Raw genomic sequence first — 8,371 nt, forward strand, 5'->3', positions numbered from 1 at the left:
GACAATAAATTGTGTAAGGTAATAAATCTATACGTACAGGACATATTTGGGGCAAATTATGTAAATAAACTGAGGAAATAATATTTTTGTCAATTTGTCTATTTCCCTTAGCACAGATAACATGTGTTGTTTTATATATCTATGATGTATTATATCGATATGAAAAGCTTGCATAGAAAAAGGTTTAATCATGTACTTGAGATCATGTATTTAAATCTGACTGACATGTACAGCCCTGCATTATAGTGTTCTATTGATAGTTGTCTCAATGGAAAGTCTATATACCACATTTTAGACCGGGGATTCCTGATCTATATTTGCGCTGTATTTGGAGTGCTGTATCCTTAGAACGCTTCACAATCTCCAAACCGGGGATTCTGTTCTGCATGCAGTTGTTGAGTTCGGAGTTATTAGTAAAATTACCAAGTTGAACTTAGTTTTAGGACCGTATACGGAGCATAAATTCGAAAAGCTTATTACGTAAATACGATAACGCCGCAACGTTTTCCGCTCTTTGAATTGGCGTCATGCCCGTCTCATAGTACTCGTATGGATGGAGCCCGGGAGGATATACTTTGGCTACAATTAACGCGTACAATACATTCAGCAAACTTCTTTTATTTAAAACAGTTAACTAGTTTAACTTATCTATTTTAATAAATCAAGGATGGAAAAAAAAAAATTGTTATACAAGTCATGTTTCTGTTTTTTCTTGTTTCTATTATCTCATACTGCCTAGAACTGCGAACCGTTATTAACCATTAACGAAATTGGCCAACATCTTTTTAAAAAGTTGTATTGAAAGATAAATCAGGTCGAGCAGTCATCATTGCTGTTTTTTCTCTTTATTTGATCAAGTTTTAAAAAAAATATGCCAAAATTGCAGTTTCGTCCTCTATTTTCTATTTGAAGCAATGTTAGTTGATGTACCTTGACGAAAATCACAAACAACAAGACATTAAAGCATAGAAACATTGACATCATCATGATCCAACCATGTATTGTCGGACCGATTATAGACCAGTTGATCCGTCTAAAATCTAGTACTCGTATACACCCTTACATGAAGATACCAAAATCCGATATCTATAATTTATTTATTCTATTTTTCAAAAAGTAAAACCTTGTCGGGTTGAAATGCAAACATGATATACACAAAAAACATGTATACAATACAAGTATAAAACAAGTCAATAGACTTGGTAATAATAAGTGTATACTAGTATACAATGCAAGTCTTAAACAAGTCAATAGACTTGGTAATAATAAGTATATACTAGTATAAAATGCAAGTCTAAAACAAGTCAATAGACTTGGTAATAATAAGTGTATACTAGTATAAAATGCAAGTCTAAAACAAGTCAATAGACTTGGTAATAATAAGTATATACTAGTATAAAATGCAAGTCTAAAACAAGTCAATAGACTTGGTAATAATAAGTATATACTAGTATACAATGCAAGTCTTAAACAAGTCAATAGACTTGGTAATAATAGAGCTTTCTTACAAATTGTCGAAAGGTACGTATGCTTGACGAATCATACGTAAGACTCGTTTAAGGGATCCTTTATTTTGACATATTTAAATAATAGTCGTGGAACTTCGGACAATTATCCTACATGCAACGACAGTTTTTAAATTGGACTTTTCCGATATATTTATAGGATGTCGGGACGTACGATATGTTAAAATATGATACCACCAGGTCGGATGAGATAACACTACAAAATATCCTAAATATATCTAGTAGTCAGACAAAAAAAATGCCCCTAAAAAACTAAAAACCGACCCCTCCCCTACGTATACTCTTCAATATTACAATGTTTTGAATCATCGCCCCCCCCCCCCCCCCCTTAATGTGTATATATGATATACCGGGGCAATGGAACGAATATTTTAGCGTATAATTGCGTTTTGCCTATAGTCCTCAACATTCATCAAATATTAGCCACTGGACGATAAGTGATAACTTCGCGTCTATCTTCCAAACTTGTGTATTATTAAATCGTCATTATAAAATCCACAATGTATATGGTGTAAAATCGTAGATTTATTTTCTTGATATACAAAATCTGTTTTTCTAGATTTATTCAACATTACTTTTTCATCATTTTTGTTTAGCAAATCTCGATATTCCACTTTGACAATTTGCTGAAAGTGTACTATAAAAAATAAAATAAATGTTAATCTTGTCGTTAAATTTAGACTAACGTACTTCAATAATGCCATTGAAAAGTTAATCGTGAAACTCGTGCTTAAAAATTTCCCGCGGAAATGTGTGTTCTCGTGGTTTACGTAAGTAAACGTATCGGACGTAAGTGTATTTGACACTATTTTTCTCTGTTTGATTATATTAAAATCGTGTATTATTTGCGATATTATTCTTTTTTGAAAAATAAACTTGATTTAGAAAAGAATTCTGTTTTACTGGATAAAACACAGACTCTTTTAACAGTTATTGTGGAAATGAAATACGTGCTCCCTTTACGTTCGTTCGTACCTTTCGTCAATTTGTAAGAAAGCTCTAATAAGTATATACTAGTATACAATGCAAGTCTTAAACAAGTCAATAGACTTGGTAATAATAAGTATATACTAGTATACAATGCAAGTCTTAAACAAGTCAATAGACTTGGTAATAATAAGTATATACTAATATACAATGCAAGTCTTAAACAAGTCAATAGACTTGGTAATAATAAGTATATACTAGTATAAAATGCAAGTCTAAAACAAGTCAATAGACTTGGTAATAATAAGTATATACTAGTATAAAATGCAAGTCTAAAACAAGTCAATAGACTTGGTAATAATAAGTATATACTAGTATACAATGCAAGTCTTAAACAAGTCAATAGACTTGGTAATAATAAGTATATACTAGTATAAAATGCAAGTCTTAAACAAGTCAATAGACTTGGTAATAATAAGTATATACTAGTATAAACTGCAAGTCTAAAACAAGTCAATAGACTTGGTAATAATAAGTATATACTAGTATACAATGCAAGTCTAAAACAAGTCAATAGACTTGGTAATAATAAGTATATACTAGTATAAAATGCAAGTCTTAAACAAGTCAATAGACTTGGTAATAATAAGTATATACTAGTATACAATGCACGTCTAAAACAAGTCAATAGACTTGGTAATAATAAGTATATACTAGTATACAATGCAAGTCTTAAACAAGTCAATAGACTTGGTAATAATAAGTATATACTAGTATAAAATGCAAGTCTTAAACAAGTCAATAGACTTGGTAATAATAAGTATATACTAGTATACAATGCAAGTCTTAAACAAGTCAATAGACTTGGTAATAATAAGTATATACTAGTATAAAATGCAAGTCTAAAACAAGTCAATAGACTTGGTAATAATAAGTATATACTAGTATACAATGCAAGTCTTAAACAAGTCAATAGACTTGGTAATAATAAGTATATACTAGTATAAAATGCAAGTCTTAAACAAGTCAATAGACTTGGTAATAATAAGTATATACTAGTATAAAATGCAAGTCTAAAACAAGTCAATAGACTTGGTAATAATAAGTATATACTAGTATACAATGCAAGTCTAAAACAAGTCAATAGACTTGGTAATAATAAGTATATACTAGTATAAAATGCAAGTCTTAAACAAGTCAATAGACTTGGTAATAATAAGTATATACTAGTATAAAATGCAAGTCTTAAACAAGTCAATAGACTTGGTAATAATAAGTATATACTAGTATAAAATGCAAGTCTAAAACAAGTCAATAGACTTGGTAATAATAAGTATATACTAGTATACAATGCAAGTCTAAAACAAGTCAATAGACTTGGTAATAATAAGTATATACTAGTATAAAATGCAAGTCTTAAACAAGTCAATAGACTTGGTAATAATAAGTATATACTAGTATAAAATGCAAGTCTTAAACAAGTCAATAGACTTGGTAATAATAAGTATATACTAGTATAAAATGCAAGTCTTAAACAAGTCAATAGACTTGGTAATAATAAGTATATACTAGTATACAATGCAAGTCTAAAACAAGTCAATAGACTTGGTAATAATAAGTATATACTAGTATACAATGCAAGTCTAAAACAAGTCAATAGACTTGGTAATAATAAGTATATACTAGTATAAAATGCAAGTCTTAAACAAGTCAATAGACTTGGTAATAATAAGTATATACTAGTATACAATGCACGTCTAAAACAAGTCAATAGACTTGGTAATAATAAGTATATACTAGTATACAATGCAAGTCTTAAACAAGTCAATAGACTTGGTAATAATAAGTATATACTAGTATAAAATGCAAGTCTTAAACAAGTCAATAGACTTGGTAATAATAAGCATATACTAGTATAAAATGCAAGTCTTAAACAAGTCAATAGACTTGGTAATAATAAGTATATACTAGTATAAAATGCAAGTCTAAAACAAGTCAATAGACTTGGTAATAATAAGTATATACTAGTATACAATGCAAGTCTTAAACAAGTCAATAGACTTGGTAATAATAAGTATATACTAGTATACAATGCAAGTCTAAAACAGGTCAATAGACTTGGTAATAATAAGTATATACTAGTATACAATGCAAGTCTTAAACAAGTCAATAGACTTGATAATAATAAGTATATACTAGTATACAATGCAAGTCTTAAACAAGTCAATAGACTTGGTAATAATAAGTATATACTAGTATACAATACAAGTCTAAAACAAGTCAATAGACTTGGTAATAATAAGTATATTATACTAGATAATTGGCCCTTTCAGAAACTAAAGGACTGTGGGTAATTCAATTGTTTGTACCACAAAATAAAAATAACGTCACGTCATTGGTTGAATTTCATTGTTTAGGGCGTGTTTAACCAATCACGATGCTTTGGTGTACGCTTTTGAAAATATTACCCAGAATGCATTAGATTCTGAAAAGGCGAATTGACTAATGAGAACCTAATTATTTCGCATTTCCATGTATTGCTCTAGATATATAGCCTACAACACTAGACAAAATATATATATTTTTAAGATCTAAAACAGTTTTATATTTAGAGTTTGAATCAAGTTAAAATTAGGATAATGGTTTTTTTAATTGCTTTTACAAGGGGAATTCTAATATAACTGTTGATTTGGCAATGAAGGAAACAGTTATCCTCATCGTCTAATTTTTTACAAGCGTTACACGCTCTGTGTTCTCTTTTAATTTTTTTATCCTAAGTTATTGTCCCTTACACGGAATTTGGTTAAAAGTTGACGACTATTACGTGTTTTTAAGATTGCATATGCAACTAGTCTCCTAGTTTAATTTCATTTTCAAGTTTTCGTAAAAGGTGAAGTTTTGAACTGTTATCGATATTTGATATTTATATAGTAGTCTTAGTAGATTTTTTTAAAGAAAAGATAAAGGACTATCTAGTCAATAAAAGAGCTCGGTTTCTTTGTATTAGTGTAACAATTTCGACTTCGAATAAGATTTACGTATTTTAACTTAGTCTGTCGACGAACACCAAGCGGACAGACGCAAAGTAAAGATCACACAACACTACTGGACAGGTGCGCAAATAGAAAATAACATACAATGAATCATACTGAGAAAGATATCTTTAAAACACCATACAATAACTGTTATATTTTTCCTGGTAGTATATATGTGGGCTGACCACTCCGTTAGAATGTGCATGCACGGAACTCACGACTGACCACTCTGTATGAATGTGCACGGAAGTCGCATGTACATAGTCTTTCTTTCCATGTCACAATTACAATATGGGTCAGACCACTTTGTCTGAATGTGCACGGAAGTCATATGTGTATCATTTCCATTTCAAATTTATATATACATCTTATTAATAAAAGGAGCATGATGACGTATACATGTTATAAGGCAAAATACTACAATAAGTCACATGTATATTTTCACAATAAGGAAACTAAAATCAGCAGGTGTTGGAGAGTTCGTTTTGGTACATCCTTTAGATTTTTGTGACAAAATAAGCTTCCTTTTCTCCCTTATATTTAATATTAACTACATCGCTTGATCATAATTGATATTTGATAATTGTTTGATGCTTCAATTTCCAGCAGCAAATATTACATACAAAAACCATAGTAAAGATATTAAAATAAGTGTTTGGTATAACTTGTAACGGTAATTCTAAAACTGACATTTAAGGATCAAAATGCGCCAATAATTTATGACATATATCTGGGAACAGTATTCCTGCATATATGAACAATTATATGCCACAATTCCTTTTAGAAGTAAGGACCACTTTTCTGTTATCAACACCAAATTCTTTTGATAAAATAAATCAACTTTGAACTCCAAGATTTATCTTCTACATTTCTTAATTGGCAGCGACTTCACTACATTTCATTTTTCGTAAACCAGTGATGGAAAATAAAACTAGAAAGGGCTATCTCGTATTTATCGTTCTTTTGGAAGTTGTAAATCATTCCCTTTAGTTTCTAAGACCATACTGGACATAAGTGTTTTCACACAACAGGACATCCGCAGCAATGTAACAAAGAATATCTCATTAGAAATAGTTCTAGGGAGAAACAAGACTATGTTTCTATGTTGCCTATTATGGAAGATTCCCAACCTTATTCCTTTTAAAATATCCAATTATATATATAAGATAATAATTAAAGAATGATTGCCAATGAGAAAACTATCTCCCACAGTTCAAATGAATTGGATACAAGTAATTATATATGCAACCGTGTGGCCTTCATCAATGAGAAAATTCCATAAATACTCTTTTGTAAATTTATCCTAAATAATGCTTCTGCTTACCATTACAGATCTATAAATACAGTGAAAATTAAATAAATATCTTACAAATTTTCTTAATAAATACTAATTACAATTTTAAATAAATAATAATTTCTCTGACTGTTAAATGCATTGTGTAATTAGGATCAAAATCGTAATTAACATGTGTATTTACTGTCAAGTTGATATCAATAGATATAGGAAGATGTGGTATGAGTGCCAATGAGACAACTCTCCATCCAAATAACAATTTATAAAAGTAAACAATTATCGGTCAATGTACGGCCTTCAACACGGAGCCTTGGCTCACACTGAACAACAAGCTATAAAGTGCCCCAAAATTACTAGTGTAAAACCATTCAAACGGGAAAACCAACAGTATAATCTATATAAAAAACGAGAAACGAGAAACACGTATAAATTACATAAAAAAACGACAACTACTCACGTTACATCAGATTCCTGACTTAGGACATGCGCAAACATTCGCAGCGTGATAAAACGTTTTAATGGTATACCAAAGACTTCATATATATAATATAGTAAACTACCTTACTAAAAAGCTTTAACCTGCTTTTAGTATCGAAACAAGTGCTTCAAAATTACAAATTGTAAAAATACAATAAAATTGAGAATGGAAATGGGGAACGTGTCAAAGAGACAACAACCCGACCAAAGAGCAGACACAAAGACTTGTTACATGTTAAGGGAGGGTCGAGGGCTCACAACTATTTTTAACCATGTCTCATTTTGTATATGCCTATCGAAAGTCGGGAGCTTGTAGTTCATTGGTTGTCCTTGGTTCAAGTCTGTCATATTTGTGCTTTGTAAATTTTTGTTTTTAATTAGGCCTTCAGTTTTCTCAATTGAATTGTTTAAATTTCTTGTTGTGGCCTTTTATAGCCAACAATACAATGGGTTTTTCCTCGTTGTTGAAGGTTGTGCAGTTGCCTATAATTGATTACATCAATTTCATTTGAACTTTGGTGGATAGGTGTCTCGTTGGCAAGCATATACAGTTAGATGCTGCTAGAATACTAATTGGGCATAGAAAAGGAACACCTAGATGGATAGTGTACAAGGAATATAAGGTTGGGACTCTCTCTAGAATATAATAAAGGTTTTCTTAAGTTCATCACCCACAGAAATGTCAATTTTTATCACCATCTTCTTAAACATAACTGATATTAAGAATTGAACTGTGACATGAAGCACAAGACTGTGTACCCTATGTTTCTTATTGTCTTAAGATATGTGTGACAAGCCGTATTTGTTCACTACCTTTTTGAGTTTCTACAAAAATAATCAGCCATATGTTTGGTAAATTGGCAGGATAAGTATCTTAAAGAAATTAGTTAATGGTGTATTGTGACTGGTCCTTTTTTACATTCATTCATCTAAATGCTGTGATTTTTTTTTTAAAAGTCTGTAATATGATGTATTTACAACAACTATCACAAAATATTAACATTAATCAATAAACCATGAAAATGAGGTCAAGGACATGTAAACCCTTCCAGACAAAATGTACACTTTAATCCCGTACACTAAATAATACTTTCTGATAAACTGACAAAACC

This window comes from Mytilus edulis, chromosome 11, assembly GCF_963676685.1.
Source record: "Mytilus edulis chromosome 11, xbMytEdul2.2, whole genome shotgun sequence".
Lineage (NCBI taxonomy): Eukaryota > Metazoa > Mollusca > Bivalvia > Mytilida > Mytilidae > Mytilus > Mytilus edulis.